General features: G+C 47.2%; 1 long non-coding RNA gene and 1 other non-coding gene across 2 annotated transcripts in view; one reads left to right on the top strand and one right to left on the bottom strand.

The window, feature by feature from the left end:
- Positions 1-11707: 11707 nt before the first annotated feature.
- LOC144808137 (U7 small nuclear RNA) lies at positions 11708-11760 on the bottom strand. The gene has a single exon (XR_013606665.1). It is a non-coding gene; the product is annotated as a U7 small nuclear RNA (small nuclear RNA).
- Positions 11761-12134: 374 nt separating this feature from the next.
- Positions 12135-26609, top strand: part of LOC144801241 (uncharacterized) — a 62068-nt gene continuing 47593 nt past the window's right edge. The window contains exon 1 of the long non-coding RNA XR_013605101.1: positions 12135-12616. This is a non-coding gene — a long non-coding RNA (uncharacterized LOC144801241). The remainder of the gene's footprint in view (positions 12617-26609) is intronic.

Below are 26609 nucleotides of genomic sequence, written 5' to 3'. Positions count from 1 at the left end.
CTGCATCACTTTTGTGACGCAGAGGCGGCACATAGCCAGCGCCATGCTGCGGGCTATTTACAACGCGACGCATCTAGGGAGATGCATCACGTTGTAAAGCCCAGCGCCACATGTGGGCGTTCCGGCACAGGGGGGGGGGCGTTCCGGCGCAGGAACGCCTCCGAAAAGTGGCTGAGTGAAATCTACAAGATTTCACGAAGTCACTTTTACGGCCATGTTGCGACCAAACCCTGTGCCTGCTTGAAGCAGGCGTAAGGATTGACGCAGCATGTTAGGAATAGGGGTACCCTGAGCCTTGCTGGAGTTGCGTCGCGCTTGCTACTCCAGCAATGCGCCGCCTTTTCCCCTCTGGGATGCGACACGCATCTGCCCATCCGTGTGCCGTGGTGCACCACATTGGAAATGTGGCCCATCAGTGGTGGCGCACAGGTGGGCATATGTGTCACAACTCTTCTGGCGCATCCCTGCTGACTAGCAGAGATTCGCCAGAAGTTGTAAATCTGCCCCTATGCATTTATTTCATCTTTAGCTTACGCTCTGATTGGCTGAACGCAACACAAAGAGAAATGCGGCTGCTATTTCCGGACAGAGTGACTTGGTCCCCGTGTCCTGAAAATGAAAATAAGGTATAAGGTGGCAAGGGAGGCGAACCACGACTGGGGAAGAGGCCCTTCTGGCCAAATGTCCCAAAAATATTTTTGGGTTACCGCAATACCACGGGTGTCCTGAAGGAGCCAGTCCCACGGGAGCACATAGGGTGGCGTTGGCTCGCACAAGAGTTTTGCGAGATTGGGAAATGTTTAAAAAAGGGCGGAAGCAGGGGGTGAATTTCTGCTGTGGGTTGCTGCACACTGACAGGTGACCCTGCGATGAGGTGTTAGCTGCCCAAAGGGGTCTGGGGACAGGGCCTGGCCTAAGACCAGGGCCAGCACACCAACTCCTACCAAGCAAAGTTAAAGACATTGGGGCATATTACCAACAAATAGCGATATTTATCGCTAAGTAGTGTTAGTGGCAATATTTTTATCGCCACGCATCACCGGTTTTTATCCCTGAGATAACTTGCTATTTGCAAAGTTTATCTCAAAAGCTATAAAAATCAGGCGAAATGTGTGAATATCGCTGAGAATGCAGCGATATTCACGCATTAGCGACGAAATGCTCTTAGCCATGTTATCCACCTCCCATTGGATAACATGGCTAAGAACTGATCTGAACAGGCGATAGCGGGAATATTTCCATCGCTGTGCCTGCCTTGCTAATAGGCGATAGCGACGTTAGCGACTGCTTTCAGTCGCTAACAGGTTCGGTACGCCCACTTTGCATGTCATTAGCGATAAACAGTGCTGACATGCAAAGTGGGCCCCAAACTGCTAGCTATCCCTTAAAAGCTGTCGCTAACATCAGTTAGCGACAGCTTGCTAATAGGGCGATGATATTATCGGCGCCCATTGTACTCTGGGGAGTTGGGATAAGAAGATATGGTAATAAAATATACTTTAAAAACATAGGGCCAGATTCACAAAACTAACTTAAGATAAAATCCTAAACTTACTACTGTTGGTATTCACAGAAGTTAGGATTTTGTCTTAAGACAGACGTAAGACAGACTTAAGAAAGACTTAAGTTAGGATTCTGTCTTAAGTCTGTCTTATGTCTGTCTTAAGACAAAATCCTAACTTCTGTGAATACCAAAAGTAGTAAGTTTAGGATTTTGTCTTAAGTTAGTTCTGTGAATCAGCCCCATAATTTCACTGAAAAAATAAAAAAGTGAAAGCGACATTATAGTTAGGTGAAAATGTCACATACCATTTTAAACCAAAAGATTACACTGCGATTCAGCAGTTATTGTTAGGAAACTATAACTTGTGCCCTTGCCATGCACTGCTTATGTCCTCACATATTACCACACTCAGGCCATGTTCTGTGAAATCAGTGATAATATTACTGATGCGGAATGAATTGCCATTATTGACAACAACACTGCATGGTACGGGCGTTTGGGCCTGTGCGGCAGGAGCATGAAATCTGACGCAGCGATGCTTATGGTGATGGGTCCGTTCTTATAAATATGCGCCCCACGACAGAGAACTTACCTTGCGTTACTTCACATTTACCTAGCCATGCAGGGCTGCACAAGGTGGCCTTGCACTGCTTGGTAAATCTGTTTTATGGATTATTTTGTCCTTTCGTGATGTAAGGCAACACAATTCAATCATAAATCTGACCCTAAATATTGTATCCACACTTTGCGCTGCTATGTGTTACTTTGCTTTGGCACAACACATACCTAAAGTTTGGAAACATAAAACCCAAGCTCTAACTTGGGCCAGGTTTACAATATTTTGATGCACAGCATTGCAGCAAGCCTTCCCCTGCACTGGCGCACAATGGACTACCAAGCGCCAACCCCTGCGCCGTGGTGCAAGGGTGTCTGCGTTGTAGGGGTGATTGTTTTTGTGCAGGAAGGGACACCTTCCTTCACGAGAGGTGTTTTCCTCTTTCTATGTGTGCTGCATAATACAGCACACATCGAAAAAGGAAAAACACGTAGAAATAAAGGTATTACTCCTTGTTGTGCCTCCCCTGGGAGGCGTAGGAATACAACACATTCCCAGGTTTACCAAACACTGTAAATCTGGGAATGCGTCAGGTTCAATGGATGTTGCATGGAACCAGCCACAGCAGCACCCATGGAACACCCCTTCATGCAGAGTAACGCATTATTATTATTATGCGTTCTTATATAGCGCTCGATTACCCATAGGCATCTCGGCGCTTGCCTTGGGAACCCGTCCTGGCTTCCCCCAAGGTGAAAGCCAGGCATCCCGCCGCGGGGGGGGTGTAGTGGAGATTAGGCAGGCTAATGCCCAGAGCTGCAGAGTGTGAACCCATGATTCGAGTAGGCACCGAAACGAGAATTATCGAGTCCGTGGATATTTGGGCTCAAGACTCTGCCGCGTCGGGAATTGAACCCTGGTCCCGGGTCTGACCTCTGCTTCAGGGTCTGCCTCCTCTAACCAGTGAGCCACACTTCTCCGCATTAGAGGGGGCCATAGTTGCAAAGCCATGAAAAGCCATGCAGGGTGACTTTATGTGGCCTTGTAAGTAAGGGCAGGCACACTGCGCCGCCGGTGAGTCCAAAAAAGTGACGCACGGGGCTTATAAATAAGTCCCATAGAGCGTGCCCTGAGGGGATGTTAATTTGTGGCACAAATCCCTGTACAACACTTTTAGTAGCTAGGGATTCGAATCAAAAAGCATGGGTGGGAGTGTGGTGATGCCATGCACCACCCACTGGACTCCTGCTTTACACAAAATAATACAAAGTAACACAAACAGTTATTGTTTTCACTTTTAGGGCTACTTTTTGGTGCAAATGAAGGGCCTCATTTACAAGGCTGTTGGGCCACTGGTGCATCAGTTCTTTTGACGCACCGGCGGTGCTGTGTGCATACCCATATTTACAAGGAAAGAGGAAAACGCCATTAATGGGTATGTTTGTGCCGGAAGCTGTCCCTTCATGCACAAAAACAATCATCCCCACAACGCAGGCACCCTTGCAACATGACGCAAGGGTGCCTGGACTGGTGCAAGGCATCTAATTGTGCGCCAGTGCAGGGGAAAGCACATGAATGCGTTGTATTATTGTTAATACGACACATCTTTCTGCTTTTAAAATAAAGCAGCTCAGCGCAGCAAAATGGCTTGCGGCACTGCGTCATTTCTTTGTAAATGAGGCTCAGACTTTCCAAATAATAAAGCAGTGGTTTGCGTCATTTTCCATGACTGCACCAGCACAAATGTAATAAATCTGCCACAAAGTGTTGATAACTTGCCTCACCGTCTTAAAAAAAATCACAAAGAAAATGGTCCCCCCAGGAGGCAAATAAAAATGTAGAAAGGGCCATGTGAATGCAAGTGTAAATAAAAATGCATGACCCAACGATGACACAGCACCACCCATATAAAGTAGTGAATGAACCGCACCTCACAGCAAACTCAAACATCTTTGATTTGGCTTTTCTGTATCACCGTTTGGAACTGTCTCAACCTTGAAAAAAAAAAGTCTCCTCACATATCCATACTAATATAATAAAGAGAGAGCCCAAACCTTTGAGGCGGGTAATCTCAGGAACCACAGCACCAATCACAACACCCAATACAGCGTTGGAAAGGGCAGTTGCAGCAGAAGGACATAGGCTACGCAGACGCCCACCATATACATTTAAAAGGTAAAAGAACCGTGCCAGCAAAGTAGTCCCTTGTGGGTGTGTCTGCATTGTGCTGTGGGCGTGTGCTGGGGGGCGTGACAAACGCTGGGGGCGTGTGGTACGTTCCGCCCTTCGGGCTGGACTGTTCCCATGAGGCACAGGGTCAAGGCTGATTTACATATGGCCATGTCTGAACTGGGGTGGTGTGCAATGCAAAAAAACGATGGATTTAGGCCCAGATCTCTGTACTAGGGTGAATGTATGACATTGTTCTGCATTCTGTCCATCAACTGTTGTTTTTGCATTTGTCACCCCGAGTTGGATGGGTATGCTCAGACGTGAATCCCATGCTCTCCACACCACTGGAGTCAAGCTATCCTGGCTGAAGAAACCGGTCCTAGGATGCTTGATTCCTAGGTCCTAGGATACTTGATTCCGGTTCAGGAAAGACTGGCTTGGCAGTTCATGCTGGACTGTTCCCATGAGGCACAGGGTCAAGGCTGATTTACATATGGCCATGTCTGAACTGGGGTGGTGTGCAATGCAAAAAAACGATGGATTTAGTCCCAGATCTCTGTACTAGGGTGAATGTATGACATTGTTCTGCATTCTGTCCATCAACTGTTGTTTTTGCATTTGTCACCCCGAGTTGGATGGGTATGCTCAGACGTGAATCCCATGCTCTCCACACCACTGGAGTTAAGCTATCCTGGCTGAAGAAACCGGTCCTAGGATACTTGATTCCGGTTCAGGAAAGACTGGCTTGGCAGTTCATGCTGGACTGTTCCCATGAGGCACAGGGTCAAGGCTGATTTGCATATGGCTATGTTTGAACTGGGATGGTGTGGAGTGCAAAAAAATGATGGATTTAGGCCCAGATCTCTGTACGGGGGTGAATGTATGACATTGTTCTGCATTCTGTCCATCAACTGTTGTTTTTGCATTTGTCACCCCGAGTGGGATGGATATGCTCAGACGTGAATCCTATGCTCTCCACACCACTGGAGTCAAGCTATCCTGGCTGAAGAAACCGGTCCTAGGATGCTTGATACCGGTGCAGGAAAGACATGGCTTGGCAGTACGGGCTGGAATGTTCCCATGTGGCACAGGGTCAAGGCTGATTTGCATATGGCCATGTCTGAACTGGGGTGGTGTGGAGTGCAAATAAACGATGGGCCTTATTTATGAAGGCCTTGTGCCGCCGGTACGTCACTTTTTCCCATTTTAAAAGTGACGCACTGGCGGCGCAAGGCCTTCATAAATAAGGCCCGATGGCTTTAGGTCCAGATCTTTGTACTGGGGTGAATGTATGACATTGTTCTGCATTCTGTCCATTAACTGTTGTTTTTACGTTCCGCCCTTCATGCCATGTCTTATATTGTGTGCTGGGGGCCTGGGCGTGTGCGGGGCGCAGGATTACGGGAAGAAAAAGCAAGCGTTGTGCCAAATATTTCATTGGTTTTTCTTCCCAGGTTCTGTACATTCCATCTCCGGGTGTCCACCCTGCTCCCTTTAAATACCCTTGCACCCCATAATCATAACCCACCCTTACTCCTTAAAATACCCCAACACCCTTAAACACTAACCCATCTTAAACCTATAAATATACCCTGTACCCCAAAACCCAAACCTATCCCTAAACCCTAAAAATAGGGTGGGTGTGTCTGCATTGTGTGCTGGGGGGCGTGACAAACGCTGGGGGCGTGTGGTACATCCATACTAATATAATAAAGAGAGAGCCCAAACCTTTGAGGCGGGTAATCTCAGGCACTTCGGGCTGGACTGTTCCCATGAGGCACAGGGTCAAGGCTGATTTGCATATGGCCATGACTGAATTGGGGTGATGTGGAGTGCAAAACAAACCGATGGATTTAGGGCCAAATCCCTGTACTTGGGCAAATGTATAATATTGTTCTGCATTCTGTCCATCAACTGTTGTTTTTTGCATTTGTCACCCCGAGTTGAATGGGTATGCTCAGACGTGACTCCCATGCTCTCCACACCACTGGAGTTAAGCTATCCTGGTTGTAGACGGCTGATAGCCAGAAACCTGTCCTAGGATGCTTGATTCCCGTCCGGGAAAGACAAGGCTTGGCAGTACGGGCTGGACTGTTCCCATGAGGCACAGGGTCAAGGCTGCTTTGCATATGGTCATGTCTGAACTGGGGTGGTGTGCAATGCAAAAAAACGATGGATTTAGGCCCAGATCTCTGTACTGGGGTGAATGTATGACATTGTTCTGCATTCTGTCCATCAACTGTTGTTTTTGCATTTGTCACCCCGAATTGGATGGGTATGCTCAGACGTGAATCCCATGCTCTCCACGCCACTGGAGTCAAGCTATCCTGGCTGAAGAAACCAGTCCTAGGACGCTTGATTCCTAGGTCCTAGGATGCTTGATTCCGGTCCAGGAAAGACATGGCTTGGCAGTTCGGGCTGGACTGTTCCCATGAGGCACAGGGTCAAGGCTGATTTGCATATGGCCATGTCTGAACTGGGGTGGTGTGGAGTGCAAAAGAATGATGGATTTAGTCCCAGATCTCTGTACTGGGGTGAATGTATGACATTGTTCTGCATTCTGTCCATCAACTGTTGTTTTTGCTTTTGTCACCCTGAGTGGGATGGGTATGCTCAGACGTGAATCCCATGCTCTCCACACCACTGGAGTCAAGCTATCCTGGCTGAAGAAACTGGTCCTAGGATGCTTGATTCCGGTGCAGGAAAGACATGGCTTGGCAGTTCAGGCTGGAATGTTCCCATGAGGCACAGGGTCAAGGCTGGTTTGCATATGGCCATGTCTGAACTGGGGTGGTGTGGAGTGCAAAAAAACGAGGGGCCTTATTTATGAAGGCCTTGCGCCGCCGGTACGTCTCTTTTTTGCTTTTTAAAGGTGACGCACCGGTGGCGCAAGGCCTTCATAAATAAGTCCCGATGGATTTAGGCCCAGATCTTTGTACTGGGGTGAATGTATGACATTGTTCTGCATTCTGTCCATCAACTGTTGTTTTTACGTTCCGCCCTTCATGCCATGTCTCATATCGTGTGATGGGGCCTGGGCGTGTGCGGGGCGCGGGATTACGGGGAAAAAAAAGCAAGCGTTGTGCTAAATATTTCATTGTTTTTTTCTTCCCAGGTTCTGTACATTCCAGCTCCGGGTGTCCACCCTGCTCCCTTTAAATACCCTTGCACCCCATAATCATAACCCACCGTTACTCCTTAAAATACCCCAACACCCTTAAACACTAACCCATCTTAACCCTATAAAAATACCCTGTACCCCAAAACCCAAACCTATCCCTAAACCCTAAAAATACCCCTGTACCCCAAAACCCAAACCTAGCCCTGAACCCTATAAATACCCCTGTACCTCAAAACCCAAACCTTCCCCTGAACCCTAAAAATACCCCTGTACCCCAAAACCCAAACAGCCCTGAACCATAAAAATAACCCTGTACCCCAAACCTACCCCTGAACCCTAAAATACCCATGTACCCCAAAACCCAAACCTAGCCCTGAACCCTAAAAATACCCCTGTACCCCAAAATCCATACCTAGCCCTGAACCCTTAAAATACCCCTGAACCCTAAAAATACCCCTATACCCCAAAACCCAAACCTAGCCCTGAACCCTAAAAATACCCCTGTACCCCAAACCCATACCTATCCCTAAACCCTAAAACTACCCCTGAACCCCATAACCAAATCTATATCTGAACCCTTAAAATACCCAAATACCCCTAAACAAATACCTTAATACCCCAAAACGTATACCCCTATACCCATACTTACCTTATCCAAACATTAAAAAAAAAATGCTTTTACCATTCATGCATTTACAACGAATTTCGTTGTAAATGCATGCGTGGTAAAAGCATATAAAATGTAATGCCATGGCATTGCGGAGTCATGGTACTTTCGTAATGAAAGTATGCGAAGTGATGGTATGCGGAAAGAAAGTTGCGGAATAATGGGTGTTTACCCTCCCCCGGTAAGTACATTGGTGGCACGGCGGCCCACATCTCCAGCAACATAATCATATTTTTTCACCACCGATTTGAAAAATGCACAGGTCTCCCTCATTGATGGCCAGCACCGACATACACTTTTAGGCACACCTCCCGCAACAAGTTCTAGAATTGCGAACTTTAGAGCTGGGGAGCTACGTTCGAATCTCGGCATCAGCTCAACATCCTGGGATTCCAGGCAAATCGCTTTGTCTCCTCGTGCCTACCACAAATGAATGTGTTCTTCTGTAATGTAAATTGTGCTCATGCCATGTTGTCGAGTTCGCGCTATATAATATTTCAAGGAAAAATAAAGTAGGGCAACTCGAGTTCACACACTACTGAACGCGCACTCTTAAGTGCATCAGCAGTGCACTGTGAATCAGAGCGTTTCACAGGCTTTTCACAGATAAGAAATGCTATCAAAACGAAATCCTACAAAACAATATACTACTGGCCGGCAGCAATTCATACCCGGACACGTCGGGACGGGCTGCTAGTATATATATATATACTATCGCCTTTATTGCGATAATCAGAGAGGAGGAGGAGCCTCAGCAGGCAGACGTGTCCTGCTGAAGCTCCGCGATCGGGCTTTCATACTGCCCGCTTCCTGGCGTCGCCCCGACCTGTACTGACATCAGCCAGGTGACGGAACACATGCAGCACCAGGAGATGCCGCAAAATCATACCTGGGTGCGCTCCCAACAACGCTACTCACAGAAGCAGTCTGCAGTGCCTGGCATAATTCGTCCTGCACGGCTCCACCAAAATGGCGGCCAGCGCAATGCCCACACGATCGGAGGCTGCTCCCGGTAGGTAGGGTTGCCGGCTGCTCGCTGATTCCTAGCGGAGCCTCCCGCTAACATATCTGGGCGGGGGGCGCACAACTGGCCCCTAGTGCTGCGGCGGCTCCCCCTCGCACCACCCTCCTTGCAACTTGCCTGGACCTAAGATGGCGGCCGCCAGTGACCGCAGAGCAAAGATCGGCGCCACGCGGGGCTTGCTCTTAACCTGCCTGGGCTTCATGTGGTCTCCCCCTGTGATTTACCCGCCTGATTCCAGGTTGTCCCCTAGGTTGGGACTGTGTTCTTTCAACATTGCCGACAGGGCCCAGCAATACCTGCCTGACCTGCCTTTAGCCCCGAACAGCGTGACCGCACCAACACCTTCACCACCTTGCGCACTCTCACGCCCACCGAGCCGGATGACCGCAAGCTCTCCAAGATGGCGACGCGCCTGCGGCTGGCCTCCAACTTCATCTCCCACCTGAACTCCCACCTTCTCTCCTGGACTTCTTGTCTTTTGTTCTGTCCTGACCGACAGGTTGCTGCTGTTTTCGGACAGTTTTCTGTGGACTCTAGCCCTCCTCCCATTCCCTCGTCCTTTAACCCTTTTCCCCGTGGATGATCCTCAAATGTTTCCTCCCTTTTCTGCCTCCCCTTCTCTCCATACCCTTGCATCCCTCCCACCCTCCCTTTGTGCTGTGACTGCACCCACACTTATGGAACTCTGGGGCATATTACCAACGTTAAGCGATATTTATCGCTAACGATGCTTAGCAATGAATTTTTTAACGCTAAGCATCGTCAGAAATTATCGCAGATAAACCTTGCTATTATCAAGGTTTATCGCAAATGCGATAAAAAACGGCCGCAATGCATGAATATCGCTGAAAAGTCAGCGATATTCATGCATTACCGAGCTAATGCTCTTAGCCATGGTATCCACCTCCCATTGGATAACATGGCTAAGAACAGGGCAGGTGTTAGTTTTTGGAGATATTCGCGCTTAGCGCAAATATCTCCAAAAGTTGGTAACAGGAGATAGCGATGTTAGCGACTGTTTCCAGTCGCTAACATCTTGGCACGCCCACTTTGCATGTCATTAGTGATAAATATCACTGACATGCAAAGTGGGGCCCAAGATGGTCGCTATCTCCTACTAGCTGTCGCTAACTGGTGTTAGCGACAGCTAGATAATAGGGAGATAATTTTATCTCTGCTTTCTTGGCTTTTAAAGCCAAAAAAGCGGAGATAAACCCCCTTGATAATATGCCCCTCTGCTCTTTGACTTATTGTAATAACTCTAATCAATGGTATTTGCTTTAGACCTTGCACCATATACCCTTCCTATGCGACTCTTAGAGTATATCCAGTCATATCCCCTCCCTTTGTATATAGAGATAACGCTAATCACTAGTGTATGCAGTAGACCTTTGTGCTCTCTACCATTCCTATGTGACCCTTAGAGTATATCCAGTCATATTCCTTCCTATGTATATAGAGATAACTCTAATGACTAGTCTCCTATGTGACTTTTAGAGTATATCCAGTCTTACCCCTTCCCTATGTATCTAGAGATAACTCTAATCACTAGTTTATGCAGGAGTCCGCTGTAATCTCTACCATTCCTATGTGACTTTTAGAGTATATCCAGTCTTACCCCTTCCCTATGTATCTAGAGATAACTCTAATCACTAGTTTATGCAGGAGTCCGCTGTAATCTCTACCATTCCTATGTGACTTTTAGAGTATATCCATGTGTATCCCCTCCCTAAGTAGATAGAGATATCACTAGTATATGCCTAGAATTTATCCATTTGTATCTCCTCCTTGTGTGACTTTATCTCTTGTACATTTGCAATTTTTTCCGTTTGTACCTTTTTATAACGTATGTAATCCTAAATCCGTATGTTTTCAACTGGTTCTTATGTAAGTCAAAAATGTGCAATTTTTTTGTCCGCTTGTAACCTTCAGTCCTTATGTTTGAAACTGGGTCCTATGTAAAGCGCTGTGACACCTTCGGGTAAAGTTCGCGCTATATAAAATCGCACAAATAAATAAATAAATTTTTAAAAAAAGTGTAGTTGCTGCTATAGAACTCTAAAGGGACCTGCGGTACTGCACTCGTTCACACCTGGCGACAGTGCAGGGACCTCTGGGGACAGCCTGCAGTACTGCACCCTTTCACACCCGGCGATAGTGCAGACTCTACAGGGACCTCTGGGGACAGCCTGCGACACTGCACCCTCTCAGCGCCGATGCAGACTACAGGGACCTCTGGGGACAGCCTGCGATACTGTATCCGTGCAGCCCTACTCAGACTCTACAGGGACCTCTGGGGGCTGCCAGTGGTACTGCACTTCTTCCTGCTCCTCCAGAGACGTTTATTAACTTGTTACTCGGCCTCGGCCTTCCCTTGCGGAATCCATATTTCGCACCTCGACTGTGATGTCACTAGTGTCAGTGTCTCTTTAGCCAGTGGGCCCAGGACCGCTACTTTACACTGTGCAAGTCTGTTTAGTTGAACTTTTAGCTCGTTGCAATCATTTATTTATCGCTGGAGAGACAACTTCTCACACAGGATTCTATTTAGCAGCAAGTCCCACTTCACAAAACAACGAGTATTACGATATTATTAGTCAGCGTTCCGTTTCTTCAAGGTTAGAACATAAACCGTTCCCCATATCTTACATTTACAATGAACTGGCGGCTTCTCTTTAAGAAAAACCTTCTAGACAAATAGTAAAGAGCAATATTCTACATTTGAATGTGCAATTTCACGGAGTAGGGCTAAGAAGTACCTACTTTTAATAGGTCCTATGTAATATATTACTTTTTGAGTGAGATTGAAAGGTGTAAAAGATCTGAGGGTACTAAAAGAAGTTAATATTGACAATTTAACAAAGAAAAGAAGTCTATGGCATTGCACAGAAAATATGCAAATATTAGTACTGCGGCCACGCCCTGCTTGAGATCCGACAAACCAAACACCTCACTGGTTTAGAATGGCTCGCCATTGGTTTGGACGTCACTGGAATGAGAGGCGTGGCGTCCATGCTGGATCGGGTTGAAAGACGTAAAACCGGGAAGATATCTTGCTAACAAGCGGCCATGACAGATTGGGGTAAAATGTCGGCCTTGACAGAATGACGATAAAGTCGTCTCACGCACGTCGAGGAGCTCTTTTTCCGCCCAACAACTAGCTGCTCTCATCAAGTCCGTCCAACTTTATTATGTTTCTACCAGGAGGGTTCAGGACAACTATTTAAAAGAACAGATGTCATTTCTCTGTATTCTAAATGAAGGTTTACTTTACTGCCTCTATATTTTGCACCAGGTCCTGATGAGGAGGAGCCGGGAGCCGAGCGGACGTGGATCGTCTCGGCTCCCGGTTCACGAGCTGCTCGAACCCCGCTCTAGGCTGCTACAGCCCTTCTTTTGATCGCCCATTTTCCCCTCATGAAGCGGAGCGAGTGGGGCATTTGCGGACAGTGATCGCTCCTAAGTAGGAGGACTGGTCCGATCTCCCGAAGAGAAGGAAAAGAGGGCGGTGGCCCTCAAAATGGGGGCGGCACCTCGCCGTGGACTCCGCCGACTGCGGCCGCTGCTGGGAGGTAGGATTGCGACCTGCGCTCCCCCGGCTTGCCTAGACTCTCGCCGATTTTCGCAGCAGCTGACGGGACATAGCATCATCTAGCTTTACTTTGACGGCGACCCCTACTGACAGGGGCGGCTCTAGGCTCATGGTGGCCCTGGGCAGAGAGCGTAGGTAGGGGGCCCCGGAAGAGGGGGTCCAAGCGGGGCGCCGCACGGAGGCCAGTGAAGTGGGGGGGAGGGGGGTCAGGGTGTTTGGAAGTGGAACAGAGCCGGAGGCCGCCAAATCCCTGCCAGGGGCCGTCACACAAATATGTATCTATCCTCAGAGGATTATTATATTATTGATATATATTGGCGTGGTGGCCCCTGGGGTTTGGTGGCCCTGTGCAGGTGCACAGCTTGCACATGCCTAAGGCCGCCCCTGCTACTGAGGGAATCCTCCCAGCGCCTGCCTGACTCCAAGATGGCGGCCGGCGGGACTTTCGGATGGCGATCGTCGCTTCCTCGGGCTCGCCCCAACTTCTCTCCGGCCTCTTGTTTATCCTGCGGCCCTCTCTCAGATTGTCTGGCCTGCCACCCGACCTGCTGCCGATTTGGGGCCACTACCATTACCGGAATGCCCTGTGGTCCTGCAACACGGGCCGGATCTCCGGATCACTCACCCCTGCCCCCCTGCATGGCACCAGTGTTCTGAATGTGCTGTGCAAGCCTGCATTGCTCCCGGAGTCAACGCGTGACCGCACCAACAGCGTCAACACGGCCTTCACCACCTTGCGCACTCTCACCCCCACCGAGCCGGATGACCGCAAGCTCTCAAAGATGGTGGCGCGCCTGCGGCTGGCCTCCAGCTTCATCTCCCACCTGGGCTCCCACCTTCTCTCCTGGAATTCTGGACTTTTTGTTCTGTCCTGGCCAACACTTTGCTGCTGATTTCGGACAGTTTTCTCTGGACTCTGGCCCTCTTTCCATTCCCTCGTCCTTTAACCCTTTCCCCCCTGGATGATCCTCTAATGTTTCTTCCCTTTTCTCCTTTCCCTTCTCTCCATACCCTTTCATACCTCCCACCCTCCCTTTGTGCTGTGACTGCATCCACACTTATGGAACTCTGCTTTTTGGCATATTGAAATAACTCTAATCACTGGTATTTGCAGTAGACCTTGTACCATCTACCATTCCTATGTGACTCTTAGAGTATATGCAGTCATATCCCCTCCCTATGTATATAGAGATAACTCTAATCACTAGTATATGCAGTAGACCTTTGTACTCTCTACCATTCCTATGTGACCCTTAGAGTATATCCCGTCATATCCCTTCCTATGTATATAGAGATAACTCTAACGACTAGTCTACTATGTGACTGTTAGAGTATATCCATGTGTATCCCTTCCCTATGTATATAGAGATAACTCTAACAACTAGTCTCCTATGTGACTCTTAGAGTATATCCATGTGTATCCCTTCCCTATGTATATAGAGATAACTCTAATCACTAGAATATGCAGTAGTCCGCTATGCTCTCTACCATTCCTATGTGACTCTTAGAGTATATCCAGTCTTACCCCTTCCCTATGTATATAGAGATAACTCTAATCACTAGTATACATCAGGAGCGCCGAACGGGCTCTCCTCACTCATTGAAGTCGGCGCGCCAATGATCTAAAATGGCTGCCGCCGGAAATCCTGAAACGTCATAGCCAGTACTAGAAGGCTAGACATACACCACATCTCCCCCTTTTACAATCTTGCTTAACATTGAACAGTCTTACTTGCTCTCAGTGGTGGCTGGTGATATTTGAAAGTGGTGAGCCGTAAATACTGCACTGTAGCGAGCGCAGCGAGTGAGGCCGAACCACCTATGGGGGGTTGGGGGGTTCTCCCACGAGAACATTTTGAAAAAAGTGGGAAAATGGTGCATTCTCAAGCACATTTGAGAAAGAGGTGGCTTGGCGAATACATCTCTGGGAGTAGCCAGTCTGCAAGTCTCATTGAGGGGATGAAGAAATATGATCACATCACCCCCATCCTGATTGAATTCTATTAGCTCCCCTTGATGGTCCTCTACAGCATCAAAACCAGCTGAATACTTTATGAACATTGCAAATGATGCAGTTGTTGTTCATGAAGTAGTTCAGCAAAGCCATCATGACTTGCTGCAGCACAACTTTTATCGTGACAGGCAGAGCACATTTATCTAAAAATAAAGGCGTTTTGGGTCAGATGTGGAAGGGGTAGTAGTGATGTTCAGAGTGCCTCAATAGTGCAGTCATGCTCATTCTATGTTAGATTAGTGCACCCTTTTCTCTCTCTACATCTTGCCCATATGTATATCTTATCTTCATAAGACTCCTTTCACTGACTCCGTAATGCACTTCCCTGAATCTCCTTCACTTCACAAACATACAACACACCGACACACCTGTAAGTACTGCATTTAGATTTACTTCTGCATTCTCAATATTTTGCCAACTTCCTTCACACAAAGTTGCACGGAATCACAATTGCAACTGGAATAAGTGACCATTGCTCTGCATGCTAGCAGGGAGGCCAAGGACTGGATGACTAAGCAAGTATTCTGAACACCTTTTTGACCCAATAGACACCATGAAATATTCGCACTGCCTTCACGGCTTCACCTTTTGCTTCAGAGCTCTCAATGGTGGCACTTCAAGTGATCTATGCATCTTATAAAAACATGTCGGAATCGTTTTTCCTAAAAAGTGTTTTTTTTTTTAAATCAGAAGGTAAAACAAAATTAAGCTGAACATTTGTTTGTTCACTACTCTAACAAATGGCAGCGGAAGGTTCATGCTCCACCCCACAGCAGCTCCCATGTGCAAAAACCTCACAAATCAGGCCGGAGTCATTGTTGATTGATTTCTTCTTTGCCTCTGATCAGCATGTTTATTAGTGCAGATTAGAAGAGCGTCTGAATGAATCATTCATTCTCCTTTGAGCGGCACTCATCGCCTTGATCTGGGGGAGTACTTCAAAGGCAGGCTGTTCTACCCAGTCACACGGCAGGGCAGTGCATGCTAGAAAATAATTGTTTTTGTGCTGTGACTACCAGAAGCACAGTTTGAAGCGCTACATAATTGTTATGAACGTTACACATTTAAAAATATTCACTTAGCAAATAAATGTACGGTAGACTCTAAGCACCATAATTACCAGTGCACTGATGAGCGGCAGAGAAGAGAGGCGATTCACTCTGAGCTGCGGAGGACTGACCGCTCTGATGATTTAGCCTCCGTCCCTCCTCACTCTTCCTCAGCCTCCTCACCTCACTTCCTTCCCCCTCCCCACTCGCCCGCAGCTCCTTCTTTCATCCCCTCCCAGCCCCCCTTCACGCTCCTTCGCCCCCTGCCTTGGTCTTTCCTCTTCCTGCTCTCTCACAGCGGGCCCCTCACTCCCTTCTGAAGTTTACCCCTGCCTCCCTCCTCACTCCCTCTTATCGGTAACCTGCGCTCCCCTCGCCCCTCCTTTTATCTGCCAACACTTTGTTCCTCTCCTGGGCTCTCACTTTCATCTTGTCACCCGCTCTCCTCGGTCCTCGCTTCTCCCGGGGTCTCTCTCTCCTCTGTCCTTTCACTCTCTCCCACCTCTGTCCCTCTCCTCTGTGTCTCCTTCTCGTCTCGCTCTCTGCTCATGTCCCATCCTCTCGCTCTGTGTTCTCTCAGCACCTCTCTGTAATCCCTCTCTCTTCTTACTCTCTACTGCTCTTTCCCTTTTCTGTGCCCCTTTGCCCTCTCCTTCCTGTCTTGCCCCCCTCTCTTTCCTGCTTGTCCCTCCTCTCTCCTGTCTTGCCCCCTGCGCTCTCTCCTACCTGTCCCCCTCTCTCCTGTCTTTTCCTGTTGTGTCCCCTGTGCCCTGTCCTGCCTGCCCCCCTCTCTCCTGTCTTTCCCTGTCTTGTCCACCCTCTCTCTCCTGCCTGTCCTCCCTCTCTCCTGTCTTTTCCTGTCTTGCCCCTCTCCTGTTTGCCCCGCTTTCTCTTGTCTTTCCCTGTTCTGTCCCCTTCTCCCTGTCTTGTCCCGCGCTCTCCGGTCTCACCCTGTCTTCCCGGTCCCTTCTCCCTCCTTGCCTCTGCCTCCTCTCTCCCCCCAGGCTCGTGGGTCCCTCCTGCCTTCGGAGGATGAGCTCCTGGTCGCTCTGCACTTTCTTGCTGCTCTTGGAGATGGTGAGATCGGGACCCCGGAAGTAGGTAGGAGCCCTCTCAGTCTTTGGGGAACTTGAAAGGTGTGTGCCCCGCCCCCCTCCCCACCCCCCCAACAACACACTGCCCCGGCCCCCACCACATTCCTCTTGGGAACGCAGGGACTCCCGGAGCGCGCCCCGCCTGAAATTAAACCCGCTATGTTACTTATTTGCCGCAAAATTATTTAATTGCAAAGCCTGGAAGCGACAGCAAAAGGAGGGTGCCGGAGAGTGAGGCTGAGACCCCCAGTACCACCATGTTGTAAATAAAACAACGGTATTATTAAGCATTAGCTGAAGCCATAATGCATCAGTCCAAATATCTAGTATAGGGATTCCATTTTGTATTTCGAGTCCGCCATTTTCATGCCCTACATTGCCATGTGCTCAATATTCTGATTGTCCTACCTCTCTGCCAGTTACACTGTGGATTCTACCTAGCAACAGTTATTATTAGTCCTTCTTGAGAGTGTAGCGCATGCTCAGCAGAAGTAACAGTTGTTCCTTATTAGCATAGCCCTCCCATGTTCTAGAAATACTGTTAGCTCCACCCACTGATATATTTGGAAATGTCCTTACGTGGTTGTAACCTCTGTCTAAGCTGTAAACTGAACCCCTTCCACTGTGTATAAAAGGGGCCATGTGCTTGTATTCAGTGTGCTACTCTGTACAATGCTGTAGAAGTGTTGTGGAGGTTGTATCACCACCTTTAAAGGTTTATTAAACTATGTTTTTGTATTTCCAGTTTCCTTGCCAACTTCATTTGAAAGTCTAAGGACTTTGTACACAGAAGGGCGGACCCTTTCGGTACCTTTGGGCCTTGCTGAGGCCTGAACTCATCAATTGGCGCCCGTCACGTGGGGCTCATCGGCGACTCGGAGGCTCGAAGGACTGGTCGTGACGAAGGAATGGAACTCTGCCGGGGAAGTGATCACTGCCAGCGGCGTCTTTAGTCCTGGCATCCTGAGGTATTTCTTCCTTCCTTCCGATCTGACCATCTGGGTGGCGCCGGTCCTCGACTGAGACCTCTTCTGTCGGTTTGCCGTGGATAAGCTGTTTGAGCAAATTGTGGAACTTGGCAAGTGGAATCTGGACGCTCGTGCTTGGTAAGGACCATTGTATGGTAATTACTGTGAGTGTTTATGGTAGCCAGTGATTATCAAGGCAGTTTTAGGATACGCTTGCTGTGGCTTATGGATATGGATATGGATATGGATATGTTTGGATGATCGATCATATTATGATTATGAATATGGGTATATATGCGTTGCAACACATATAGGCAGGCAATGTGGAGATTTTTTTCCAACATATGGTTGTGAGCGGCGCAACGATTAAGTGCCATTTTTCTGTATAAATATTGCGTATTTCGCACTATTTCTAGCATGCCTGTTTTTAGCGCACTACGTAAGTGGTGCTGCTGTGGAAACCGGTTAAGTCTTGAAGAATCGCAGCCGGCTCCCCCAGAAGGGACGCCGAATAGGGACATGTATATTAAGTTTGGTCTTTCCCCTATAATGTACAGCACATTGTGGAGGAAGTATACCAAGAAGGATCCTGAGTTTAGATGGCCTTTGTATGGTTCGTTTGATGTGCGCAAAATTGAGTATGTGGAACAGTGCCTGTGTAAGCGCCGAGCGAGACAAGACATGTTTGAGAGTGTGCGAATGTGGGTGAAAGAAGTACGTGAGCGTGAGAAACGTGAACATGCGCTGATTGAGAAAGAGCAGAGGAAGAATGTGCGTGAGAAGGCGCAAGAAATGAGACAACGTGAACAAAAAGAAGCGGAAGAAAAACGGGAAAAGGAACGTAGATTGCAGATATCTGGCCAATATCCTATTAGACGGCCTCTTTATCCTGTCCTTAATAATTCTGATGATGATTTTTCATTACTAGATCGTTCTCCGCCTCCGTATGCTGGCCCGTCTGCTCCGAAAGGGGAAGATGAGGATTCTGGATCATTTAAAGATAAGGTAGACACGCGGTCTAAGTTAACATCTGATCGTATGGCGGAGCTCCGACAAATTTCTTATCGTATTCTTAAGGGTACAATTCCTCTTGCTGAAATATTGTTGTCTCTTGACAAATGGCCGGACAGGGAAAAAATTTATTTTCTTGAAACCTTTTCTAATGAAGTAGTCGGGGCTTTTCGAAAATATTCTCCTGTTCTTGAACCTGATGACATAATACAAGATAAGAAAGAATTGCGTAAAGGTCTCTTTTCTCCTTCCCAGGCAGCTGATGCAGTTCGACGGTTATTCGTATTGCGGGATGAGGCGTCTCGGTTACGAGAAGAAAAACGACAAAAGACGGCGGACGACAAAGAGACGGGTTTGAGTGGCGACGGGAAACAATCACCTACCTTTTCTTCAGATAAGGTTGATATTGTGCATGTTAAACCTATGCGAGAGGCAGCGCCTTTGTATGTTCCTCCTAAAGGAGCGGGTACTAGTTCAGATAAAGATTCAGCTGATGCCCGAGGGTATTTTATCTATAATTGGGTATATACTCCTTGGAATAGAGCGGATGTTATGGCCCTAAAGAAAGCGTTACCTGACCCACGGAAAAATCCTGCTGCCTTTTATGAAGAAGTTGAGGGGGCTTTGAATTCTTGTACTATGACATTAGCTGACATTGATTTATTCTTTGGTCTTATATTACCCCCTGACATGTGGAGATCAGTACGGAAAATTGATGATTTAGTGACGTTTAAAGCTAAATGGGAAGACATTGAGGAGGAGGACAGAGCTAGGAAACCTGCGCAGAAACCACCCCAGCTCATTCTAGACCTCCCTGCTGCCATTTTGATTAAATTGAAGACGATTATCCCCCCTAAAAAGATTGACTGGACTATGTTAGCATCTTGCAAGCAAAAGACAGATGAATCAGTTTCTGACTTTTTTACGCGATTTGAAGAAACTTTTCACGATTTCAGTGGTCAGTCTCTGACGGATGACACGGGTCGACATCTGTTTGTAGACAAATATGTTTCGAATTTATTACCGGGAGTAGCAGCTCGGTTGAAAGCGAGTGAAAGCTCCTGGACGACTTCGACTCCGGCATCCCTCCTGACAATGGCTCAGTATTACGAGCGTCAGGAATTAGAAGCAAAAAGTAATGAAGATAAGAAATCTAAGGATTTAAAAACAAAAGTTATGTTAGCACAAGTGTATGGACCACCCCAGAGAGGAAATAATAGAGGTGGTCGGGGTTTTTATGATTCTACATATAACCGCACAGACTTGGCTAAAGATCAATGTGCATATTGTAAACAACGAGGCCACTGGGCCAATGAGTGTCCTTTAGCGCGAGAGCACAGGGCTATGGGACAGGGTAGAGGTTTTGGGAGAAATCGTGGGGTTTTCTCTGGACCACGAGGTAACCTAAATGACAGGGCTAGATTCGAATCTAGGGAGCAACAACAAGGAGGGTCTAATACCTTTGATAGACGAAATCAGTATCAGATGTCTGACTATGTGCACCCCGAAAGTCATTATTCCCAATATGCATAGGATTGCGTAGGATGGGGGGAGGAATCAGTTGAAGTGCCAGTAGATCAGAGGGGTCCTTATGTTACAGCACATGTTTTGGGTTCTACTGATCAGTTTCTGGTTGATACAGGGGCTACTCTTAGCGCTTTGTCTAAACACTTGGTTCCGAGGGCTTCCCTGTCTGGCTTAACGATCACATCTATAGGGTTCGATGGAACACCTTCTCTTAGCCCATTATCCCAACCCCTTGCATTTCATGTCGACAAATTTACAGCACCATGTCCATTCTTGCTTTCCTCAAACACGCCTGACAACATTGTGGGTCTAGACATGCTGAAACATTTTAGAGCCACAATCCGCTGCTCCCCTGAAGGAGTACGCGTGATTTTAAATGACAATTACCCTGCAAAAGAGAGAGTGTGTATGGTCGCTGAAAGTGCTGCATTAGCCTCTTTACCTCACACGTTGTGGGCTACTTCAGACACTGATGTGGGACAGATGGTCATTCCTCCGGTTCGCATTAGTGTAAAGGAGGGAGCTGTGTTGCCACGCCTGCCTCAATATAGGATTTCACAGGAGGGTGAGGAGGCGCTCATACAGATTGTGCAGGATCTCATTCGAGTGGGGGTGGTGGAAGAAGTCCCATACAATGTTTGTAACAGTCCTATTTTACCAATCTTGAAGAAAGACACCGATACTAGGGTATATCGATTTATTATTGATTTGAGGGAGGTGAACAAGATAGTGGTGCCCCAATACCCTGTTGTTTCTGACATTACGGGCCCGATTCACAGAACTAACTTAAGACACCATCCTAAACTTACTACTTTGGGTATTCACAGAATTTAGGATTTTGTCTTAAGTTTGTCTTAAGACAGACTTAAGATAGACTTAAGATAAAATCCTAACTTAAGTCTGTCTTAAGTCTGTCTTAAGTCTGTGTTAAGACAAAATCCTAACTTCTGTGAATACCAAAAGTAGTAAGTTTAGGATTTTGTCTTAAGTTAGTTCTGTGAATCGGCCCCTACGACACTTCTTACCTTGGTCCCACCAACAGCGACAACGTTCTCGGTTGTCGACCTGAAGAATGCCTTCTTTTCGATCCCTATTCACCCTGATAGCCGTTACCTTTTCGGCTTCACTTTGAATAATCGATCGTATAGATTTTGTAGAATTCCACAGGGCTATACTGAGAGCCCTAGTATCTACAGTCAGGCATTGAAAAGACAGTTGGATTCCTTTGTCTTGCTTGAGGGGGTAGTGCTTATTCAATATGTCGACGATATTTTGTTGGCTGCTGACACCCCATAGCAATGTGAGACGTGTACGTTGTCCTTGCTTTCCTTTTTGGCTTCTCACAATCATAAGGTATCTAAGAAGCAATTGCAATTCTGTAGACCTAAGGTGACCTACCTACCTGCTACGTTAAATCCAGCAACATTGTTACCATTCCTGACGACTCAGCCTGAGGCACAAGAAGCACATGATTGTATTTTTGTGACTGAGGAACAGACAAAGGGTCGTATCGATCTCCAGGATACGCCTTTCTCAGATGTAGATGGAGAATTATGGGTGGATGGCTCCTGCCTGAAGCTACCGGATGGTACGACTTCGGCAGCATATGCCATCACTACTTTGTATACTATCGTGGAAACAGCACGCATACCACAGAAATCAGCCCAGGCAGCGGAGCTGATAGCATTGACACGAGCATGTGAGCTTAGTGCAGAGTTGTGTGTGAATATTTATACAGATAGCCGCTATGCTTTCGGAGTAGCGCACGATTTTGGCCTGCTCTGGAAGGAAAGAGGTTTTCTGACATCACATGGAACACAAATTATGTATGGAGAATTGGTGCACAATCTTTTGACTGCCCTGACATTTCCTAAAAAGATAGCTATAGTGAAATGCAGTGCACATAAGAAAGTTATTGACAAAGTAGGGCAAGGAAATGCTTTCGCTGACCAAGTAGCACGAGAAACTGCAATGAGACCTGACTCCACTTCAATGTATGTTGTGAAGTCACAAGCAGAACGATGGCATGATGCTAGGAAAGAAGTGAGGGAAATACAGAGAGTTGCTTCTGATAAAGAACGAGAGCAATGGTCTGAAAATGGAGAACTGGATGATGAAGGTTGTTGGCGCAACAAACAAATGGATAGGTGGAAGTTGCCCACAGCTTTTGTCCAACCTATGGTTCAAATGGCACATGGGCTAGCACATGTTGGAGCCTCAGCGATTGTGAAATTGCTTGCGCAAGTTTGGGAGCATCCAGAGATTGCTAGCACGGCCAAGAGAGTGGTACAGACCTGTATGATCTGTCTTAAATACAACCCAGGGAAAGGAACACGGACTCCAGCAGGAGGATTTGAAATACCTACTGCACCTTTTGAAGTCCTGCAAATGGACTATATCCAACTTGAACGCTGTAATAATCTAAAGTACGTCTTGGTGGTGGTGTGTGCTTTCAGTAAATGGATTGAAGCCTACCCTACTAAGGACAATACTGCAATGACTACAGCAAAGGTACTACTGAAGGAGTTCTTCCCTAGGTATGGTGTTTGTAGACTATTATGGAGTGATAACGGGCCTCATTTTATAGCAGACGTTATCAAGTACGTTCTGAGAGGTCTGGGGATAAAACAAAAGTTTCATGCAGTATTCCATCCACAGTCGGCTGGCTTGGTGGAACGCTACAATGGAACACTGAAGCTTAAACTAGCAAAGATCCAGGCTTCCACTTCTCTGACTTGGCCCGACGCTTTGCCCTTGGCATTGTTGTCAATAAGATCAGTACCACACTCCCGAACCGGCCTTACACCGTATGAAGTGGTGTTTGGTCGTCCCATGAATATTTGGGGAGTGCCCAAACCAAGTTCCGTATATGATGTACCTTGTGTATTGATGAATGACTATCTGGCACAATTAACTGATAACTTGGTTTCTATTCATCAACAGGTTCGAGAAGCACTCCCTGACCGGTCCACAGGTGAGGGTCATAGTCTCCGACCCGGTGACTTCGTCCTCATCAAGGCGTTTGAGAGGACGAGTGGCCTGGAGCCCCGATGGTGCGGTCCCGAGCAGGTTCTGCTCGCAACAAGAACGGCCGTCCGAGTGACCAACCGGAAGAACTGGATTCACTCCCTTGATTGTCGTAGAGTGCAACCCGGATTGGTGGAGCCTGCCGTGTTGACTGACCATCGAGAAATCCTGACTACAGAGAAAGGCCCTGCTGTGGTACCTGATGAGCAAGAGGAGTTCTTCCCGGACCCGACGACTTCTGGAGTAAGAAAATACAACCTTCGACCCAGGAAGAAGTTTGCTGCTGTTTAGACTGCTGTCAGAACGGCCTCTCGGTTGGTGCAACGGAGAGCCGATGAGGCAAGGGGGGGGGGGATCAGCCTTGCATTAGAGTAGTGACACCCGTCTTGGCCCGTTGGTGAAGAAAACAACAGCCGCCTTGGGGGAAGAGTTCTGACAGCCTTTTTTTAGTTTCAGGAAGATTTGCGAGACATTTGTTCAACATGGAGAGAAAGAAAGTGATCTGCGCCTTTGGATTTATTGCTAGTGTGGCAGTTGTTGCCATTATCACGTGGTTTGTTGAGGATGTAATTCCTGCCCGTGATCTATATGTGGTTTCTACACCGGTGCCAGAGGAGCATTTCTTTTATACGCTCCCCTATCAGGAATCAAAACACCGCTTGTCCTTTGTAAATAACACCTTCATTCAGATGCTACATCATACCCACACTGCTACAAATGAAACAAATTGCTGGATATGTGGTATGATGCCAGCGCACCAGAAGAAGGGGGGAACACCGTTTATACCTCTCCCTTTCTCTCATAATGGTTCTTGTCGTGCCTGGTATACTCTTCTATTTGCCACAAGAAAGCCTGCTGTTGGAAGATTACTTTTTAGACTAAACAAGGAATGTCACCAGAATAAAGAAGGCTATCCACAAGCCAATGGAACTATATGGGAGTGGGAAGAATATCGTCCAGACAATGAGTCTACTCCCTACATTTTTACGAACACTAGAGACACTGTCGAAAGTGAAAAATTTGTGATCTCAGTTGCACAAGCACAAGCGGACTTATGCGTACAAAGTGTTGGGTACATCCCTGTAGGTGTTAGTGATTGTATTAAAGTCTTAAATATAGATGGTTTGAATAATAGCACATTTTTAGCATCCCATAATACATATTTTGTATGCGGTAATAGAGGATATTATCGATTACCAGCTGGCTGGTCAGGAGTATGCTATGTATCGTTTTTATTACCACCAGTGTTTTTAGCACCTGCCACTTATCATAAAAACTTGAAATTGTTGAATAATGCCACTGTGAATAGATACAAACGTACTTTATCTATCGATGATGTGGACCAGACCGACACTAGTTTGCAGCAATATGTAGATTTTAACTTAGGTTTATTCTTCTTTGTTGGAGCTGCCCTAAACAGTAGAAAGATAAGAAGATTAACTAGAGTTGTAGAGGCAGTGACCAACCAAACTGCTGCAGCACTAGGAAACGTAACTGAAGAGTTGCAAATTACTAGAATTGTTGCCCTGCAAAACAGAATGGTGTTAGATGTCATATTAGCAGAAAAGGGAGGAGCTTGTAGACTTATTGGAAGTAGCTGTTGTGTCTTCATCCCAGACAACTCGCCTTCTGTTTATAATGCCATAAATAAACTGCATAAAATAGCTGCTGACATACATGTAGATAATGGTACATGGACCTTCTCTAGTTGGTTTTGGACCTTATTTACTACATGGGGTTGGAAGATCCTCACTGGTCTTTGTATAATAGTAGCAATTCTTTTCACTTGCTGTATGTGTATTCACTGTGGTCCTATGATATGTTCTCTTTGCATTACCTCTTGTATACCCAATAAGAAAGCTGTTTCCGAAGCTGCTTATCAAAAGAGTCTAACTAAAGAGATTTCTAACATTATGAGCATTGACATTCAAGATGAGTATGATGACTACCCTATGAAATGGAATGGCTTCAGCTAACGCTGAAAGGGTCGTCTGTTGTAAATAAAACAACGGTATTATTAAGCATTAGCTGAAGCCATAATGCATCAGTCCAAATATCTAGTATAGGGATTCCATTTTGTATTTCGAGTCCGCCATTTTCATGCCCTACATTGCCATGTGCTCAATGTTCTGATTGTCCTACCTCTCTGCCAGTTACACTGTGGATTCTACCTAGCAACAGTTATTATTAGTCCTTCTTGAGAGTGTAGCGCATGCTCAGCAGAAGTAACAGTTGTTCCTTATTAGCATAGCCCTCCCATGTTCTAGAAATACTGTTAGCTCCACCCACTGATATATTTGGAAATGTCCTTACGTGGTTGTAACCTCTGTCTAAGCTGTAAACTGAACCCCTTCCACTGTGTATAAAAGGGGCCATGTGCTTGTATTCAGTGTGCTACTCTGTACAATGCTGTAGAAGTGTTGTGGAGGTTGTATCACCACCTTTAAAGGTTTATTAAACTATGTTTTTGTATTTCCAGTTTCCTTGCCAACTTCATTTGAAAGTCTAAGGACTTTGTACACAGAAGGGCGGACCCTTTCGGTACCTTTGGGCCTTGCTGAGGCCTGAACTCATCAACCAGAGAGTTCGGTACAGGTCCAGGAGTGATGCGCAGGGGACGGCGTCGGCAAGGGTAATAAAATAAAGAAAACCTTACCTTCCTCCGGACCTCGGCTCGGCTCGGCTCCTTCTCCACACCCCGGGCCGAATCACACGCCGTGCCGCCGCCTCAGAGACTCGAGTGTTCCATCATCAGTTGTTTGAAATTTATCCAGTCTGCGCAGTGGAGTCTCAGCCAATCCTGGCGCTGCATTAGCAGCACCACTGCGCCAGGATTGGCTAAGAGCAGGGTTACGTCCTGCCCTTATGAGACCCTGGGGGCCCGGGTCCCTTGCCCTCTGACTCGCTGTTGGGGAGGGAGGGGAAGGTACTGTAACATGAGCGCATGCGCGGGCAAGTTGAAAAATCGAGTATCCAGACATTGTCATGCGCAGACTGCAGCTGCGCTGTTTCTGCAGACTGCTTGCTGTACTGTGTATGTGCTGTCAATAACCGCCCCCACACCTTCCGCGATGTCAGCCAGCCAGCCTTGTCCCGGTAATTATTGAGCTAGGGTTGACGGCCGCAGAGAAATTACGTGCGCGCTTACACTCACATTATAATATGTACATCCCATCCTGCCTCAGCGTGACGCCCCCAATGGACGCACCGCTACTGCTTGCTCTCCATGTGGAACTCCTCAAACCTCCTGGGCAACATGATTCTCCTGCCCCTCCGCGTCTGC

Source organism: Lissotriton helveticus, chromosome 1_2 (genome assembly GCF_964261635.1).
Source record: "Lissotriton helveticus chromosome 1_2, aLisHel1.1, whole genome shotgun sequence".
Taxonomy (NCBI): domain Eukaryota; kingdom Metazoa; phylum Chordata; class Amphibia; order Caudata; family Salamandridae; genus Lissotriton; species Lissotriton helveticus.
The sequence above is the reverse complement of the archived record's forward strand: the minus strand, read 5'-3'. Positions and strand labels throughout refer to the sequence as shown.